Source organism: Balaenoptera physalus, assembly GCF_965194825.1.
Source record: "Balaenoptera physalus genome assembly, chromosome: 17".
In the NCBI taxonomy this organism is placed as follows: Eukaryota; Metazoa; Chordata; class Mammalia; order Artiodactyla; family Balaenopteridae; genus Balaenoptera; species Balaenoptera physalus.
Genome location: NC_138895.1, coordinates 83,938,610 through 83,957,374, shown reverse-complemented (window position 1 = coordinate 83,957,374; position 18,765 = coordinate 83,938,610).

Genomic DNA, 18,765 nt, shown 5'->3' with positions numbered 1-18,765 from the left:
CTTGCCTCTGTTTAATCACCTGAGCTTGTCAGTTAGCAAAACCGTCTCACACACCTGAGGACATAGCTGCATATCATCATTTTAACAGGGAATGAGTATTCCATTTATGAATGTTTCACAATGAAGTTAAAACGCTGAAAATTATCCATACACCCTGAATCTTTGACACGAAGGAAATCACCCTAATGGTGAATGCCCTGGCACGTGCGTCAACATGAAAGGTTTTGACTGAAGTTCTCCTCGCGCGAGGCTCCTTCTGGGGAAGGACTGAGCAGGCCGAGAGAGGGAGGGACCCAGGAGGTCTCAGCTCTATCTGTGATATTTCATTTCTTAAAGGAAATGAGAGCAGAGGCAAAGAAGGCAGAATATTAAAATTTGATAACGGTGGTGTTTGGTGGAGCCACAGCGGTGGGTTCGTGGTGTCTGCTATATGGACTCTCCAGTCTCGTTTAAAGTATTTTATGTGACATTTCTAGTCACGTCTTTCCCCTGTCCTCTCCCGCGTCCGTTCCTGGTTTATACAGTCATATCCACACATATCTCGGCTTGGGCGTGGGCAGAGGTGCCTGTGTTACAGGAATGGCCTCGACGTACCCACTTCTGTGCACCGTGGGGTTGGCCTGTCCGCAGCCGTTAGCCAGGGTCTGCAGGGATGGCTCTTGTGCCCTGAGTTGTGCTGTGGACGCCTGGGCGCAGTCAACGCACACGACACCCAGGCAAATCGGAATTCCAGATAAACGACAAATAATTCTTCAGTATAAGAATGTCCCATGCAATATTTGGGACATATTGTATCAAAATATTGTCATTCATGTGGTAAAGGATTAAACTTGTCCCCAAAATGTTTGGCCCTTGCCAGCTCCTTGGAGGTGACCTCTGAGCCCTTGGAATGTCCTGCCTGACAAGAGTATCTCTGTTGCCAGGGGGCCTTGGGCCACACAGAGTGGTCTATGCTAGTGAGGTGATTCACAGGGGGCCCTGGGCCCCGTGGTGTCAGCTCTGCCTCTGGAGGGGCTGGAGTCTGAGGTCAGCCATGCAGGTGGTCAGTGTGTCCACGTGACTGACCCTGGGGAGCGTCCCTGGGGCCACAGTCACTGCTGGCAGAAGCAAGCGCTGTCCCCACGACTCCATGGGGAGAGGCTGGCACCTGGGCTCTCTGGCCCCTGACCTCGTCCCTTGGTCAGTTTTCACCCGGCCCTTTCACTGTAATAAACTCTAACTGTGCGTATAGTAGCTTCCTGGGCTCTGTGAGTCCTTCCTGTGAACCGCAGAACTGGAGGGTGGTCTTGAGGACCCTGAACTTGTAGTTGGTGTCAGCAGTAAGGTGTTTTGGGGTTTCTGAACTTTGCGTCCTTGATTTAAAGTTCAGATTTAACCACATGTCCTGTGTTTGATCTGGCAGATTTACTGGGGGTGGAGGAAGCCGCCTGAGCCCTCCCTGCACAGCTCTCCCTGTCTTCGCCTCCACGGGGACCAGCCTCGGGCCCTTGGCCCCCTTCCTGCCCCTTCCCCAGGCCCTCTCTGCAGTGTCATTGGGCTCCGGTGCCGAACCACACCCAGCCTCCTGGGCGGTACGGCAGGCTCCCTCCTCGGCATCCTGGCTGCATCCCCCATAGCCAGGCTCGCTTCAAGTGGACTAAGGTGGTCCCTGCCCAACAGAGCAGGGTGCAACCCTCCCAAAGGGGACACTGAAAGGGTCAAAACTCACCATTACAGGGAACATAGGTCCCTCATCACCCACCCCAGAATCTGGGCGGAGTCGTCACCCGCTTCACCGCTGAGGAAACTGGGCTTAAGAATACCGCGCTGGCCCGCTGTGGCACACCCGAGGGAGAATCGTAATGAGATCTCTCTCTGCCCCACCAGAAACTCAGGGTTTTTACCAACCCCGAAGTGATGCTTCTGGACAGCTTGTGATTTACTGAGACATTCGGAGTGTAGACCCCAAAACCTCTTCCAGCAGCAGCCAAGCTGGAGGGGACGTGAGGGCTGAGGCTCTCTTAGGTGGTCCCCTAACTGGGGGGAGGGAGAGCCCCCAAAGTGGTGCATGCTGGGAATTACATTTTTCTTGGGTTTTGCAGCTGGTCAGGGGAACCCGGGCTGTGAGGGACCCCGCCCAGGCCCACCCGCCCCGGATGGAAGCTTGCAGAGTCCTCGAGTGAACAGGGGGGGTTGCCGTGGGCACCCGCTGCCTTCAGCCTGCCACCTAGAGGGGTTCGACCAGCACCAGCGGGGGAGAGGGCCAAGCACCCCTGGGGGGGGGCCTCCTTGCCGAGGTGGAGAGGCCAGGGCAAGAAGGGTCCTACGAAAGATGCGACAGAGCAGAGGAAGGGGTCCGACATCCTGAAGACCCAGGGGAAGGGCAGCGTCTGCACGTGATTTAGGACAGAACGGAAAGCAGAAATGCCGAAGCTGCGTGGCTCCTTCAGCGTGATGGAAAGGAATGTCAGCTGGGAAGCAGGAGTGGAGGCCGAGGAGGGGTTGGGCTGGGGGTACAGGGCGCTGAGAGGGTGGAGGGGGTGCAAGAAAACCCATGGGCAGAGGGGGCGCCACAACCCACCTGGGGCGAGGTTACCGTGCTGTTTGGGTCCGGGGTGGGGTTGGGGGAGGTGAGCTGTGCTCCAGCCCCAAGTCAGCCTGGGATTTACAGGTGGCCTCTGGGGAGAAGTCGGAGTGCTACGGGCAAAAGGAATAACCACATGTGACGGGAGTAATGGGGCCTGAGCTGACCGCTGACGGCGGCTCAGCTGGTGTCTCATCAGGAGCCCACGCTTCCAGATACGTTCTGGCAGCATCTTCCAACTTTAAAGATCAATGAAAAGAATTCAATAAGTATCTGGGCAGGAAGAAAAAACCCAGGTTATGTCCTAACGAACAAACGTCAGCTTGTCCCCAGGCTTCTCCTCTGTGACACTGACGGGAATAAGGGACAGAATGAACGGAAGTTCAGGAGGAGGACCCTGGGCCACCAAGCGGCCCCTGGGGATGGATCCCAAACTCGGGCTTTTCTGGGATTAAATTGCTGAAGGAAATCGGGAGAAGCAGTGGAATCCTGATACCCGTGGGTCTCGGAGCCCCCAGAATGTCCAGGCAGGGAAGGGCCCAGGAGAGGTGGTGGGACGCTCGGCCAGTCCCACCAAGTCCTCATCTCTGGACGAAGCCCCGATTCTCCCGGGCATGTGAACGTGGGAGGGTCAGACACCCAGATGCAGCGCAGGGTGGGGCCTCTCCTGGGCAGCCCTGGTTTCAGTGTAACCCTGAAACTGGACACAGATTCCTTCTAGAAAAGGTTCTCTCTCAGGAAGGATTCATCAAGGGATTTGATTAAATATAATTGCAAGAATGTATCTTTTTTCTTTTTAAGAAAAATCTATGCCTAGAAAATAAAAGAGCCCCAAACTGCTAGCACAGTTATCTTTTCTGCTTCTTGGTACTTGATTTTTGTTGTTGTGAATAAGAATGTGTTACTTTCTGTGGGAAAATGCTTGAGACAAGAAAGCACACTGTTCGTTCACTTGTCCACAATTTATTAAATCATTCGATGTTTGATGACCTCTTCCCTCATCCCTGTAAACTGTGGAACACAAAGCAGGATGCAATACCCCTGGTGCATCCAGACGAGGACAGAGGAGCAGATGGAGGCGGGTGAGCCCCCGGGGGTGGGGCAGTCCTGGGCGAGGGTGGCGGGTCCCCGGCCGAGGGGGGAGGGCGCGCGCACGCTTGCTGGCCCGGCCCACGTGGATCAACTGCTGTCAGCGCTGGAGCACCTCCACAGGTCCCTTTGCCTCTCTGAGCCTCCGTGGCCTCCAGAGGGAACCGCGTGGAGATGGGAGGCCAGAGGAGGGGGCATGGCTCCTGCATCAGTGCGCTCTGCTCTTCTGGGGATGGCGGGGACCTGGGGTGGCCCCCGGGATGTACCAAAATCAAGAACGGCCTCTCAGAGAAGCGGAAGGAGCCCAGGTTGCAGCTCCTGGGAGAAGGTGACCTTGTGCGGCGGGGTGACCTTGAGCCTGCTACTCACCCTCGTGCATGATTTTCTTGTTGGCAGCTGTTGCGGGCTGGGCGCTGGGCAGACGGGTGGACGAGGCGTGGCCCCTGTCCTCGGGGGTCTCGGCGTCCACACCGTCGGCACGAGGCCTTGTCGGCCGTGGCCCGTGCTGCTCTGCTCGCTCCCCATCCCAGACACCGCCCCTCCCCCACGCCCAGAGTCTCCTTGTGGGGCTCCCAGGGTCTCACATCTGCCCTTGCCACGTGACCCCTGTCCCGGACCTGGCATGTGCCCTGCACTGGCCATGTCCTCATACTTGTGAAGGTCACAGGGTCTGAGTGGCTTTCTGAAGTTCCCACAGCTGTGACGCCTCAGCAGTTGTGAAAGGTGAGGTGGCAGGCTTCCCGCATGGGATGTCCCTGTCACTGTGGGGCTCCTGTGTGGCTGAACCCTGGGTCGGCACAAGCCGGGGTGTGGCCTGGCCCTTCTCCTGCAGCCGGGAGGACACTGCCCCCTGGGCCCGGGCTGGGCCACGCGTCTGACTTGAATAGCATTAATTTACACCACAACAGAGAAAGAAAGAAAGCAAAGGGAAGATCAGCACATTTGTGTGGCTTGACCCGTGTGCAAACGATGGGAAATAGTGGTGTTTGCTGGCGCACAGGAGAGTCCGGACAGCTCAGCATTGTCACACTGCTGCCCCCAAAACATCGGCAAGTGTGAAGATGCCTCCCGAAACCTGGTGGATGCAAGATGAACTTATGAATAAACAGGCAGTTGGGGGGGGGGCCAGTGGAGGGAGAGCCGCGTGGGCAGCTGCAGTGACCCTCCTCCTGGGGCCGTTTGTCTCGAGGACCATGGCTGCCTCCCATGTGTCACTATGGGATGGAGGACCTGCTCCCCTTCAAGCTCCACGAGGCATAAGATCTGTCCACTACCTGACGTGAACAGGGCCTGAGCCCTTTTTCCCATTTCGCAGAAGTGGAAACTGAGGCTGGCAGGATGTGGGATGCAGCAGGGGCAGAGGTGGTGGGGGGCCCTGCATCCTTGTTCGCTGCTCCCTTGCTTCTCTGCCAAGATCAGTAATCCTCTCCTAAACCAGATTCCCCAGACTTTATGGGCAAAAGGTGGCCAACATGCTCAAACAGATTCTGACGAGTCGTACCCCACGGGCTCCGACTGCTGTGATTTCACAAGGAACCAACGGGAGGTTCCCGAGGCCAGCACGGCGCAGCGTGGGGGAGGGGACGGGGCTCCAGCGGGGCTGGGGGGGGCAGACCCCAGAGCCTGCCGGCCCCTCACTCTCCAATCCTCCTCTTGTGTGTCTGCAGAGAGCCAGGCCCCCACCGCCCGCAGGCTTGTAGGGGAATAAGGAGGGTGAGTGAGACCATGGTGTCGCCATAGTGAAATCCTCTATTTGTGCTTTGGTCTGCACCTGCCGGCGGGGACCAAGGAGGCGGCCTCCTTCCTTGCTGCAAACCACCCTCAGTTTGTCACTGCTGGTGAACCGCCAGGTTCTTTGTTGTCACCTTATTTCCCAGGGGATGGAATGGCGGCATGCCTGGTGTGCCTTGCTCTGTCTTGTTTCATCTATTTCGTCCCTCCCACCCGCTCTCTGGCCCCAGCCCCTCCGGGAGAAGCAGAATCTGCCTTCCTCCCTGTAGCTCACTTAGGGCTGCGCTTCCCAGACCCTGACTAGCATTTGTAATCATTTTCTTTGAAGTCATAATCAGCTATCCATCGTAATGATCAATCAGCGCAGCCTGAAGACCCCCAAAGCCCGGGTGGGCACTTCTGCCTGCGGCCACACCCTCCTTCTAGCTGGTGGCAGCAGAGGGGGCCGGGGAGCAGAGCTGGCTCAACCCCATCCAGCCAAGTCCAAGCCGGTCTGGCTGAGCTCAGTTCTATGCCACCCCCGTCCTTCCCGTGAGTCCCGGGGCTGGGCACCTGTGGCTGCAACCGCCAACCACATTGGGACTCACCCCAACGTGCTCCTTGCTGTGGCTCCTGGAATGACAGCGGAAGGCTGCTCGCGGAGGAGCTCCGGGCCTCCTCTTGGAGGGAAAAGGGGGACAGAGGGCCACACGTGATCTTGGGGGTCATGGCCACAGGGAGTGTTTGCTGCGCCGCACTGCAGGGGAACGGCCGCCGTGCCCGCCTGTCTCCAGTGCCCAGGCTGCTGCCGTGCGGGAGGGGCCGCGCTCCCGCTTGGTCTCTGTCCCCAAAATGCTCTGTGTCCCTCTGACCCAGGGCCCCTTTCCCGTCGCCAGCACCCGAGGATCAACTAAACTGAAAGGCCTCTCACCTCTGGGGCGTTAAAGAGCTTTTAAGAGGCGATTATTCAGAATTTTGTAATTTCTGCTTCCTAAGTGCTCTCTCCTCGCCTGGCCCTGACCTCCATGAAATTATTTCCAGGTGCCCAGCTCGAAAAAGGGTCCGAGCCTTCCCAATATTCAGACACTTCTGGCCTGGCCCTCTGCCCCGGGGGCCAAATGAACCCCCAGACGCCCAGGAGAGGGGCCGCCCACCCGGCAGCGGAGGATTTCTCCCTCCGGCAGTCTGCCCACCCCCCATCCCCACCCCCATGCTGGCTCCTCTTCCTGCCCAGAGCTGTCCAGGCTTGGGGGGTCCAGGGGGGAGAGACACCACGGCTCCTGCCAGGAGCCCATCAACTCAGCGCATCCCTGCTGCCCGGTGCCGAGGCCCCCAGCTGCCCCGGAGACGGGGGGTTGTGCTACTGCAGGCGGGAGCCACAGAGGCTCAGAGGGCCCCTCACCGATCCGTTGCTGCCTTGTGATGCCTCTGTGGTTTCACAGGGGCCCACCATGGTCGCCCCCGAGCCGGAGGCCACCGGCCCCCCGCCCCAAGGGCAGGAAGGGGGCTCCGCATCCGTGGACGTCCAGTGCTGGAGTTCAGAACGCCAGCACTGCGTGGCGTGAATTCAGACCAAACTGAATCTGGCTGATGTGACCTAAGTTGTGTTGAGTCAAATAGTGAACCAGTTGTGGTGACTTGAGCTGAGCCGAGTTGATACACGGATGGAGGCAAGGAGGCTGGCGGCTGGGGTGACGGGAAGCTGGGGGAGGCTCACGCCCATGGGAGTGGCCGGAGGATGGGATGTGGGTCATGAGAGAGAAGCCAAAAGGATGACTCCAGGTACAGACCAAGGTCACTGCCCCTTCCTCTCCCTGCACCTCTGGTAACACCATAGGGACACCTCTGTCTACTGGTGCCCTCTGTGTGTAGACGCGGTCCTGCACCCCACGCTACATCCATGCTCTGCTTAAATACTGACGTTTCCACTGCACAGATGAGTTGACGGGGGCTTGGGAAGAACAAATCCCACGGCAGGAAAGTGGCGGAGCCAGCCTGTGCTTTAGCCTTCACCTCCGAAGACCTGCTCTTGCTCCTGGACAGCACCACCTCTCACAGAAGAAGATTGGGTCTCTGTTGGGATCAGCCTGAATTACCACCTCCTCCAGGCAGCCTACTCTGACTACATCATTGCTTTTCTTTTTTAAAATAATTAATTAATTAATTAATTTTTGGCTGCATTGGGTCTTCGTTGCTGTGTGCGGGCTTTCTCTAGTTGTGGCGAGCGGGGGCTACTCTTCGTTGCGGTGTACAGGGTTCTCATTGCGGTGGCTTCTCTTGTTGTGGAGCATGGGCTCTAGGCACGCGGACCTCAGTAGTTGTGGCGCACAGGCTTAGTTGCTCCGCAGCACGTGGGATCTTCCCAGCCCAGGGCTCGAACCCGTGTCCCCTGCATTGGCAGGCGGATTCTTAACCACTGCGCCACCAGGGGAACCCCCCACCATTGCTTTTCTGAGTCAACCTTTATGTCTTGACTTACATCCTTCAAGATGCAACAGAGGCAGGTCTCCCCATATGGGCTGCAAATTCTGAGGAAAGGAAGCAGGTAGATAAATCTGCTGTGCTATTTACTCCAGTCCCAGGTAGGTCAGGGGCCCTGTAAACACTCTTGCTGGATGATTGACTGCAGGCCCAGAGCACTGCCAGGCAGAGCTTGGAGCCCAGGGCCCTGCCTGAATCTTTTGGGCATCTGCAGCCTTTGTTTGGGGCAGGCTCAGGGGTCAGGGCTGGGCTCACTGCAAGGGTAGACCATGGATGCAGAGTGATTTTTATCACGGGTGTGAATACTGCCGATGCTGGCCAGAGAAAGGGTGGATGAGGCAGCCCCACCCCCAGGCTCTGCAGCCCCCACCCCAGGCTCTGCAGCCCCCACCCCCAGGCTCTGCAGCCCCCACCCCCAGGCTCTGCAGCCCTCACCCCCAGGCTCTGCAGCCCTCACCCCCAGGCTCTGCAGCCCCCACCCCCAGGCTCTGCAGCTCCCCAGCAAAAGTGTCGCCTCACTCAATGCTCACAGCCCTGGGAGGGGCCCTCAGGATCCCCGGTAAGTGTGGGGAAATGGAGGTTCTGGAGCGAAGCGGCTTTCCTGGGAACACCCTGCACCCTAGGGCTGGGGCCCAGGGCGTGTGTCCAGGGCTGGTGCCTTTCCTGTTCTCTGCACAGAATCGGGGAGAGGAGCCCCCACCAGGGGCACGGGAGCCAAGGGCACCTCTGCTCGGTGGCACACGGTCCTCTCTTTCCCCGTGGGAGTTTGTGGCGGGTGTCCCCCCACTGTCCCCTGCCTGCCTGCCTGCCTGTGACAGTAAACACTGTTTCGATCCAAAGCAAATTGGCTCTAATTAACCAGCCGCCAGATTACAGCCTGGAGGAGCCGATGGAAAGGACGGCTCTTGCCGAGGGAGGGCGGTGGGCCTGATTAGCGTGGCAGCCCGGCCGCTCCCTCCGCCAGACACCCTGCCTGCGTCCTCTCTCGAGGTCCTCCTGCTGCGAGCACTCGCCCAAGCCGCAGACCCGCCTCAATAAACTGTTCAGCCCGGCTCAGAGCAGGCTGTCGGGGCCGTAGTGCTCGGGAACCTCAGGGTGGACGGGCGAGGGCCCACTCACTGTGGGCCATGTTTTGGGGATCGAAGGAGACAGGATAGCATCTCCATCACAATAAAGGCCACCAACATCACCTTGACTGCTGTCATGAGTGCTGTCAATCCTGGAGGCATTTCCATAGCTGCTGTCACCACCACCATCACCATGGTTACCACCACCACCGCCTCTACCATCACCATGGTTACTGTCACTACCAGGTCCATCACCGTGGTTACCCCCACCCCACCCCTGGGCTGGATATTCTCCATCTGGCCCTTCAGATCCACTCTCCTTTGATCCTGTGTCTTGGGAGGCTGACCTTTATGGACTGCATCAAAGAGCTGCTTCCCTCTCCTTCTGGTGGGTTCTGCCAATGGGGCAATGCCGGCGGGGGTGGGGGGGGAGGGAGAAATAGGAAGTGGAGGAGGGGGAGGAAGGGGAGGAACACTCTAGGGGAAATCAGAATTGAAAGGAACCAGCTGTGAGCGGATGGAAAGGAGGAGAGGGTTCATATTTCAACTGGAAGCTTGAGATGCTGGTAGGTTCACACACAGTTGTAAGAAATAACGGCAGAGACCCCGAAACACTTCACTCAGTTTCCACACTGGAACATCTTACAGGAGCTCAACAAAGGAGTGAGTGACATGGTGGCCATTCCCTTCGGCCTTCATTGTCCCTGCCAGTGAGGCCCTGGGGTGGACTTGGGGGGCAGGAGGCCAGTGGGCGGTGGGTCTAGGGCCCTCTCTCCCAGCCCCCTCTGTCCGCCCCTCCTACCTCCTGGAGGGAAGGGCCCAGCCATGCGGTGGATGGTCCTTCTGCCAGTTCTGGAGGTCAGAAGGGGGATGCCCGCCCTGCAGGCTGCACCTCTGTCTCCACGGTCTCACCACGGCCTCTTCCCTGTCTCTCGGGCCTCTCAGAATTGGCTGAAAGGGTTAGTCCAGGAGGCTGAGTCCAGGAAGAGCGTGGTCCAGCCTCGTCCACCCCACCTTGCTCCTCCAAGTACCCAGCTCTGGAAAGCAGGAAGCACCAACGCTGAAACATTCAGGATGCTAGCATACTGCCTTGGGGTTAACGCAGGTGTGTCGGAGCCCACCAGATGCTGTCCGGCGTGGAGACCGAGGGATGAGGGGGTTGCCTGCACTCACAGCCCCCGGGACAGGCTGTGCACGGCAAGGCCGGATGATCAGCGGCCGCTAGGACCGTGGAACTCTGCTACCCAGGCCCACCCCATGCAGATAGGATGCTAAAATTCATGGCGCCCAGTTAAACTTGAGTTCCAAGCAAACAATGAATACTTTCTCAGAGTATGTCTGATGTGATATTTGCTAAATCTGGCAACCCTCCTGTCTCCCCCCAGCTCTGGAAGGTAGGGGGACGGCTCTGAGCCTCATTCAACGGCTGCGGCCTCTGTCCAGCCCTGGCCCTGCCTTGTCCACGGTTGGGGGGTCCTCGTGGGCTCCCGGCCTGGGCTTGGGGCAGACAGAGGGACAGTTCTCAGCACGTGGAGAGCATGGGGAGGCCCGGGGATCCGCGGTGGGCGCTTTGGCCCCGGCTGGCCACACCCGCAGGTCACAGCAATGCACTCTACAGACAGTAGCTGAATGAACGAAAGACCCTCACCTGGCCGCACCCTGTCCGGGACCCCAGCGGTGGACACCTGCTCTCTTTAATCCCTACACCTCGGCCAGGTGAGTGCGGTTGACGAGGAGCCCCAGCTCCAGAGGCTGCAGGGCTGGGATCTGACCCCCGAGAGCCTGGCCAAGTCTCTTCTCTCCTGCCACCACCTCCCGTCAAAGCACGTCAGGCCCCCAGGAGAGGCTCCGAGATCCCTGTGTGCTTCCTGCCAGGCAGACTCAAATAGCAACGTTCACAAAACCAGGGACGAAAATATCTCCCTTGTTGATTTAGGGCATGGAATTTAAAAAACGCTTCCATCATTGCCTTTGATCTGGAGAGGCCTCCCTGGTGGGGTGGGGCTGGGGTGGGGCTGGGGTGGGAGGGTGGGAGTGAGGCGGTGGAGGGGAGGACTGATGCGAGGGCTGCCAGGGGCCAGGCTGGGAGAGGTCTTTACAACCACAGAACTATTAGCTCATTTAATAATCCTCACGGTTTCTACCTGGTAGCCGTCATATAAGTATACCCATTTCACAGCCGGGGAAGCCGAGGCAGGGACAGGCGATGTGCCTCCAGGAAGGTCGCCCAGTGAGGGGCAGAGCTGGTCCTATGGGTTCTCCCTGACATCAGAGTCTGTGCTCTACCACTGCCTTGGACCCTGACGGCGACAGGGACCTCACTACCTCTCCAGCCTGTCCCCATTCGACACTGCCATCTGGGGCCTCCTAGACCCAAACGGTTCTCTTCTGGGTGATGAGGGTTAAATCTTCCCTCACAGGGTTCCTGCCTGGTTCCCAGATGTCCTGGCTGCCATCCAGGTGTCAGCCTCGCAGGGGAGGCCTGGAGGTGGCAGGGGGAGCAGGTGGGCATCGAGTGGCCTTGCAGGAGGGCAGGGTTCGAGTTGCTGGCGTGAACCGGCCCTGCCACTCAGGACGTGACCTTGGGTAGGTCCCCTCTCCCCTTGGAGCCTCAGCTATTTCGTCTGTAAAGTAGAGGCGCAGGCAGGTGGGTCTCAATCGAGATGACGTCCGTGAGAACGGCTGGCTCATGTGGGAATTCTCTGCTGTCCCAGAGGCTGGGTGTCCCGGGGGCAGAGAGCGGGTGGCTGCAGCCCTCTGGCCCGGAGGCCAGCTTTCCGGACCGGGAGTCCTGTGGATGTGAGCACCGGCTGCTCTGCCCCCGCGAGCAGGGCCAGGGCTGCCTCTCCCCTTCCACTCCTCGCCCAAGTGCCCACAGGGTCTGTGGCTTTTCTCTTTGTTATTTCCTTGAGGAGCCGCTTATTATAAGTCTGAGCACCCGGTGATAGCCGCGCTTCAGCTTGTTTTATTCTGGCCGGCATAATGCATAAACATTTTAAATCTTCTTGGCTATGCATGAGTGTGTCCTAGAGAAGCAAAGAATAAACATGATTGGGGGCTGAGCTGCCCGCTTAACGCTGCACTAGAGAATTTAAAATCACTTTCACGGCCGGCAGCTGTCGCTCCTCCTGCGTGTCCCCGGTGCGGGCAGGCCGGGCCTGCAGGGGATCCCTGGGGTCCTCGCTGACCAGAGCCAGGCCCTCAGGTGCAACATCACGCTTGTGTCTGTTCAGGGAGGGAGTGGGTGCAGATAAGAACGTCCACTGTGGGTGTCTCTGGGCCCAGCCAGTCCTGGGCCTGGGACATCTGGTGACTAACACACAGCCCCAGGGCTGGTCGCCCTCTTCGAGGTGAGATGAAGAGGAGAACACAGTCCCTTCCAGTCCTGGGAAGTGCTAGACGGGGCCTGTGGCCCATCATGGGAGCCGAGGGACACCAGGCCAGGCTGGGAGGGCTTCACGGGGGAGGTGACACCAGGGCTGACCCCTAGGCTGGGTGGGAGTGGACGGCAGAAGCAGGGCGGGTTCTGGCCAGAGGGTCAGCAGGGCAGGCCCCCAGGTGGCCGGCTGTGGGCTGGGGGATATGCCCAGTCCTGCGGCTGCTGCAGAGAGGGCGGCAGGTGGGAGGGAGCCGGGGGGGCGTGAGGCCAGCAGCAGGAGAAGCAAGGCCCCTGCAGCGTGGCTGGGTCTGAAGGACACATTCCTCCAGGCGGCAGGGAGCAGAGGCGGGCGTGGGGCAGGGGCTGCTTCTCCCCCAAGAAAGGCCAGGAGCACAGAGGTGCTGGCAACCCTCAGGGGCCTCTGAGGTGCTGGGAGAGCGAGCAGCCCCAGTGTGTGTGTGCGCTCACATGTGTGTGCACGTGGGTGTGTGTGCACGTGTGCGTATCTCCCGCGAGAGCACGCGGCCCCAGTGTGTACGGGTGTGTGTGTGAATACCTGCCACTGTTTTTGAAAATTCCGCAGTCCGTGCATCTTGCGAGGCTCAAACTCTAATTACCAGATATTGTTAATTATGCAGAACCGTCAACAACTTGTTCTTATGGAGCCAGACGAGCCCGCGCCTCGGCCCTCTGAGCTGGGTCTGTACCTGCTGGAGCCGCTGGGTCCCGCGCTTCCGGCCTCTGTGGGCCCCATCAGTTCCGGTAAACCCAGCGCGCGCTGCTCAGCACGCCGGGCACAGCCTCCCTCCCCTGTGCGAGCAGGAGGTGGGGTGCCCGCCCCCCTGGAAGGTCCAGTAGTGGAGCAAGCCCCGGGTGGTCTGGGCCGTCACGACAGCACCCGGCCACGCAGGGCCTCCTCGCGGCTCCTGAAGCGGCTCGGCCTCGGGGCTCCCGCGCTTCTGTACCCTCTGCCTGAATGCTGTTCCCTCAACCACTGCGAGGCAGACTCCGCGACCACCGCCGTCCTTGTCCCCGCCCACCCGGCAGCCGCTGCATAACCCCTCGGTGATAACATAGGCGTCAGGAGGAAGGCATCTGTCCATTCTGTGCAGGGCAGGCTGTAGACAGTCAGCAAAGATGTGTTGGGTCACAAGAAGGTCGAATGAGTCCCACGTGGCGACACAACTGGAAGACCTTGTGGTCTGGCTGCCTTGTGTGGAGACAAGTGGCCACACACCCGTCTAAGCCCCACCGCTGCTGGGACCGCAGGCTGGGGAGGGGTGCGTCCCAGCCCCTCCTGGGGCCTCTCCCTGGGCCGGCGGCAGGACCTAGTGCTGGGGGCTGTCGGAGAAGAGTTTAGAGGCGGCAGAGGAACCACACACCACATGTCTCACGAGATTGCAGCGTGGGGCCCTGACCCCTCGTGCCGGAACCTTCCAGAACACTGGAGCCTCCCTCTGCCTCCTGGGGGACGGGGGCTCAGGCAGCCTCAGGAGCCCCACAGGGCGGTCTCTGTCCCGCAGTAGCGCTTCCCTTGGCGTGGGGGGTCTTTCTGGGCTTCCTTTCCTGCAGGGCTCTTCTCTCCCTGGGGATAGGCCCCCTTGCTGATGGCTCAGCTCTGTGATTGAGTGGGACCCCGGCCTCCCTGTGTCCACCCCCCCAGCTACTGCCTGGCCCTCCAGAGCTCAGGGAACGTCCTCTTTTCTTGGGAATGCCCTGCTGGCGCCTGGCCTCCATGCTGCTCTCTCTCTCCAGCGCTTGACTGAGTGTCTGTGGACAGTAGGTGCTCAATTAATGTCTGTCGAGGAGAGAAAGGGCTGCGTCACCAGCTGGCGATGCCCCACGATCCTTGGTTTGAGCGATTCCCCTCTCTGATTCAATGAAAAGAAATGTTGTTGTGATTTTTCATACTAACGTTATCATAATGTGATGATAATGATAATTATCCTGCTCCGCTGCAGCTGGGGCTGCGGGAAGATGTATCCCGGCACAGCCTGGTCACCTAAGCACCTCAGCCCATGGTTATGCCAGCTCCGAGGAGCAGCCGTGGTCACAGCCCACATGGGAGGTTGGGGGGTGTGCCCGGCGCTATTGGTGGCCTGAAATAGTGCAGCACAGAGCCTGGGCGGGGCAGCCAGGGGCGAGCAGCTGAATCACAACACAGGAAACGTGGCTGTGTGGTCTGCCTGCCACGGCAGGGACGGTGTTCATCCCGGACCCCACATGAGAGAGTCCCCAGCAGCCAGGGGCTAAAACGCCGGTGCAGGGCTGGGCCCAGGGCAGGGGCGGAAAGCACAGGAGTCCGGGCCGCCCATCACGTGAGATTAGAGCCACTGGAGCTAAGTCGCCCTCACCCGGGCCTCCCAGCTTCAGAAAATCCTGGAGGGCCAGCCTTCAAGTATGCCCGGTGTCTGACCACCTCCTTCCGGCCCTCTGTCCACCCCGGGCTGAGCCCCCAGCAACTCTCACCTGGACCGTGGCCACAGCCCTCAGCCTGGGCTCCCCGCCCCCACTTCCTCCCCGGGCAGCCGGAGGGATCCGGTCCAGCGTCCGATCAGACACCTGCGACGGCTCTGGCCCCGCACGAGAAGAGCGTCGTCAGTGCCCCACGAGCTCCCACCCACCTCTGACCTTGACTCAGACTCTGGGACCCTCGTTCCCTCTGCCCCGTGCGGTTCCTCACATGTGCCCGATTTCTGCCTGTTTTAGTCCAAGGGCCCTGAGGAGGCCTGGACGATGCAGGACGCCCCCGGCCACGGGGGGCAGAGCATCTCCTCACACTGTCCTGGGGAGGGATTTCCTGAGTTTCCAGAGAAGGAGGTCTAGGGGGGGAAGCTCTGAAGCCCCCTACCAGGGCTGCTTATAAGTAAGAAGCCGCCAGGCTACTCTCCTGCTCAAGAAACTTCCGTGGCTCCTCTGGACCCACAGAGGAGCCGGGCATTCTGCAAGCCTCAAGGGCCTCTCCAGGCCTGAGTCTTCCCAACCCCACCTGAGGTCCCAGCTCATGTTCCCCCACCCCACCCAGGTGCCCCTCCTACCCCGAGTGCCCACGCCCGCCAGGCCGGCTGTGACCCCGGTGCACAGGCCGGCCCCTCTCAGACGCTGCTGCATGATGTTGGGGCCCTGCAGGCGTGAGGATGAACCAAACCCCATTCCCACCTCCGGGAGCTTCCAACCCTGAGAGGTCGATTCAGCGAGCCTTCCTCGTTTCCCGTGTATCACTTCACCTTCACGTTGAACTTTGGCCCAGTCCTGCAAGGGGGCTGCTATTAGCCCCCATGTCACAGATGAGGGGACCGAGGCTTAGTGAGATGCAGCACTGGCTGAGGCTGCCCAGCTCTGGCTACCCTGACGACCGCGGCTCCTCGGATGCCCGGCCCCGCCAAACACCGAGTTCGCGAGGGCCACGCAGCTTTTGAAGCCGGGGGTTGATTCATTTGTCTGTCCCAGCCACCGTAGAGGGAGAGTTACCTCTTCAACTTTGAATGACTTATGTGATATGTCAACATGCCACCTAGGAGGATAGAGAAACCCCAGCAATGCCACTAATTACTCTTCTCAGGTGAGGTAATGATCGTTAATGTGCGCTGGATCTCATTAATTAACTCTCTGACTTTAATTAACTTCTTGCCTATTTCATCTGACATAATATATTATCACAAATGTCAACTTTGCAGAGTGTTTGCTCTTGGCACAAAATAAGGTGCATCACGCAAATGTTGTAGTTTTGATACCGCATGGGACAGAAATCCTCGGTGGGGGGGCGGACGCGCCACCAGTGGGACACAAAAATGTCCAGATAGAATACAGAGTTCTCTAAATATCTACCAAGACTTCATAATCATAATCAAATTTGTTCCCAGTCACGCTGCCGTGGCTTCTTTATGTCCTTCAAACACACCGCTAATGATAAACATAACAACAGAACACCTGCTCACAGAGCAGTGTAATTTGGGTGGGGAATTTTTTTTTACTTCTACCATGGTGGCTCCTGGGTTCCATGAGAGCGTGCCAGGTATGGGAGGTGAAGGTGGGGGACGGGCACTGACTGAGAGGACTTCCTCTACTTTTAAAGTGGTTGGGACAATAAATGCCCGCTTGTTAATGGAGCCTGGAGAGAAATGTAGAGGACGGGGTCACAGTCATGAGAACGCACACTTCCTCCTTATTATCATCAGCACCAGCATCACTGATATTACCACCACTACTCCACCACAACCGTCACTACCATCGCTTTCACCCCCACCAGCGCCAGCACTGCTGGCACCAGCGTCTCATCCCCTCTGCCACCAGCATCGCCACACGCCCCATCGCTGTCACCATCCTCGTACGTCACCACTGCCATCTGTAATATGGTGACTGTCAATATCATCCTCACGTTGCCATCATCTCAGGATCGCCCGGTCTCACTCCCACCTTTGTGGTCAACACTGCCAGTATCACCAAGACCATTTCCACCATCACCATCATTCTCACCCGCATCACTGCACTTCTGCCCCACCGTTACCATTATCAATATCTCAACTCCCAATGTCCTCAGCACGCCACCGCCATCTCAGCATGACTTAGAGTGCTTTGTAGGCACCAAGTTGTTGGGGGGAGGGAAGGGAACTCATTACTGTGACGGCAGCTGGGGAAACCAGAGTCCCCAAGCTCACCAACGATGCTCCCTCCCCCCCCGCCAGCACATCGTCCAGTGTTACATGATTGCCACTCTGTGTTTGCCCATCACCTCGGCTCTGCTGTCCTGCCAGGACCACTGTCGCCCTCTCCGTTTGCTTCACGGCCACACCTCGGAGACTGACTAAGGGTGGGTCCCTGAGGGCGCAGACTGGGTTTCCTCCTCTATGTGTCTCAAATACCCGACACAGGGCCCAACACTGTCAGGTAAGAATTAAACTTGAGACTACAGGTTGGAGCTGGGCCCTGTCATGTCAGGAATAGTCGGCAACACGAATTCCTCAGCCAGGATGGTTGTCAGGTGATGGCGGCCCCCAGCAATGAAGTCCACCTTCACGGGGGCGGCCAAGTGAGCAAGCCCTCATCCCCTGCAGCCCGAGTGCCAGTAATCAGTCCAGCTGAGTAGAAGCATTTGACTTAATTTCATACCTCAGTAGGCATTCAGATGGAACACGGAGCTATCCGCCAGCCCTTTGTTTAGCTGAGCCCTGGCACTGTCACCCCTTAAATCATCTCTGCAGGGGACTTCTGACTGTTCAGATGCAAACACGTCCCCTGCCCCCTTCTCTCTGCATTGCCTGCATGCCTGTGCACACAGGCATCACACACATGCATGCATCACACACTGGCATCACACATCACACACATGCAAACACATGCACCCATGCATCATGCACGTATACACATACTATGCACATGCTCACACGTACCACACACACGTGCAGCAGAGCCTTCAAAGTCTCAGAACACGGCAAGGAAAGAGCCCTGGGGAAGAGTCATGCAGGGTGCAAAGGGCCCTGGGAGCCAGAAGACCTGCCCTGCCCTGTGCATTTAGGTAAAGATTCCTTTCCTGGACCTCAGTTTCTCTATTTTTCCATTTTTCTAAAAATATCTGTTAGGAGCCTACTCAGTGCCAAGAGCATTGTGGGTGCGGCCCGGGTAGAGCCTCCCTCTTGTATGTAGGTCAGCTGGTTCCTGCTTGCTCTGCCCCCACCCTGTGGGCCCGGCTGGGCGTGGTCATGAGGTGGGCTCAGGCTGGGCTGGATCAGAGATGGGCCTGGCGTCAGGAGCGGGTGTCAGAAGACGGGGCACTGCACCCACTGGTGTGGGCCAGCGGGAGTGGAGGTGACATATATCTTGGCACACGCCTGGCAGGCGCGTTCCTGCTGGGGGTGGCAGAGTGGTCCCTGGGCATCTGGAGAGCAGAGGTCAAGTCCCAGCCCATTCCCAGTCCCCTCGGGTCAGAGGACAAAGGTTCTCGGAGGCAAGCCGACGTGGAGGCGAGCTGGCTGTGTCCTCACAGTGTAAATCAGCTCCTCGTCCCCAGTTCTTTCCCTCCCTGCGTTTGCAAACACATCCAGACTGCCCTGCTCCTCGCTAGCGCAGGCCCGGCTTATTTCCCCAGTGGCTGCTGCTGGCTTGACCATCGAACGGCTTTGGCCAGTGGATGTGAGCAGGCGAGATAGGAGGCTTGGCCCCTGTGTTTCTGTCATCTGCCGCGGGAAGAACGATCCCGGCAGCCACGGGTCCCACACGAGAGGCACGGAGCGGGCTGACAGCACACGGGCTGGAAGCAGACGCCCCCCTCCCCCAGACTCCCTGCAGGCCCGAGAGCCAGCGAAAGGAACGTTCCTCATAAATCACTGACTTAGGAGGGTGGTTTGTTACAAAACATTATCGTAGCAGAAACCTGACCCGTACACAGGCTTTTATGCCCCTGAGAAAATACTTCCACCTTCCTGAGCCTGATTTTCGTCGTTCGTAAAGATAACAATACGAACATAGTGCTGTTGGGA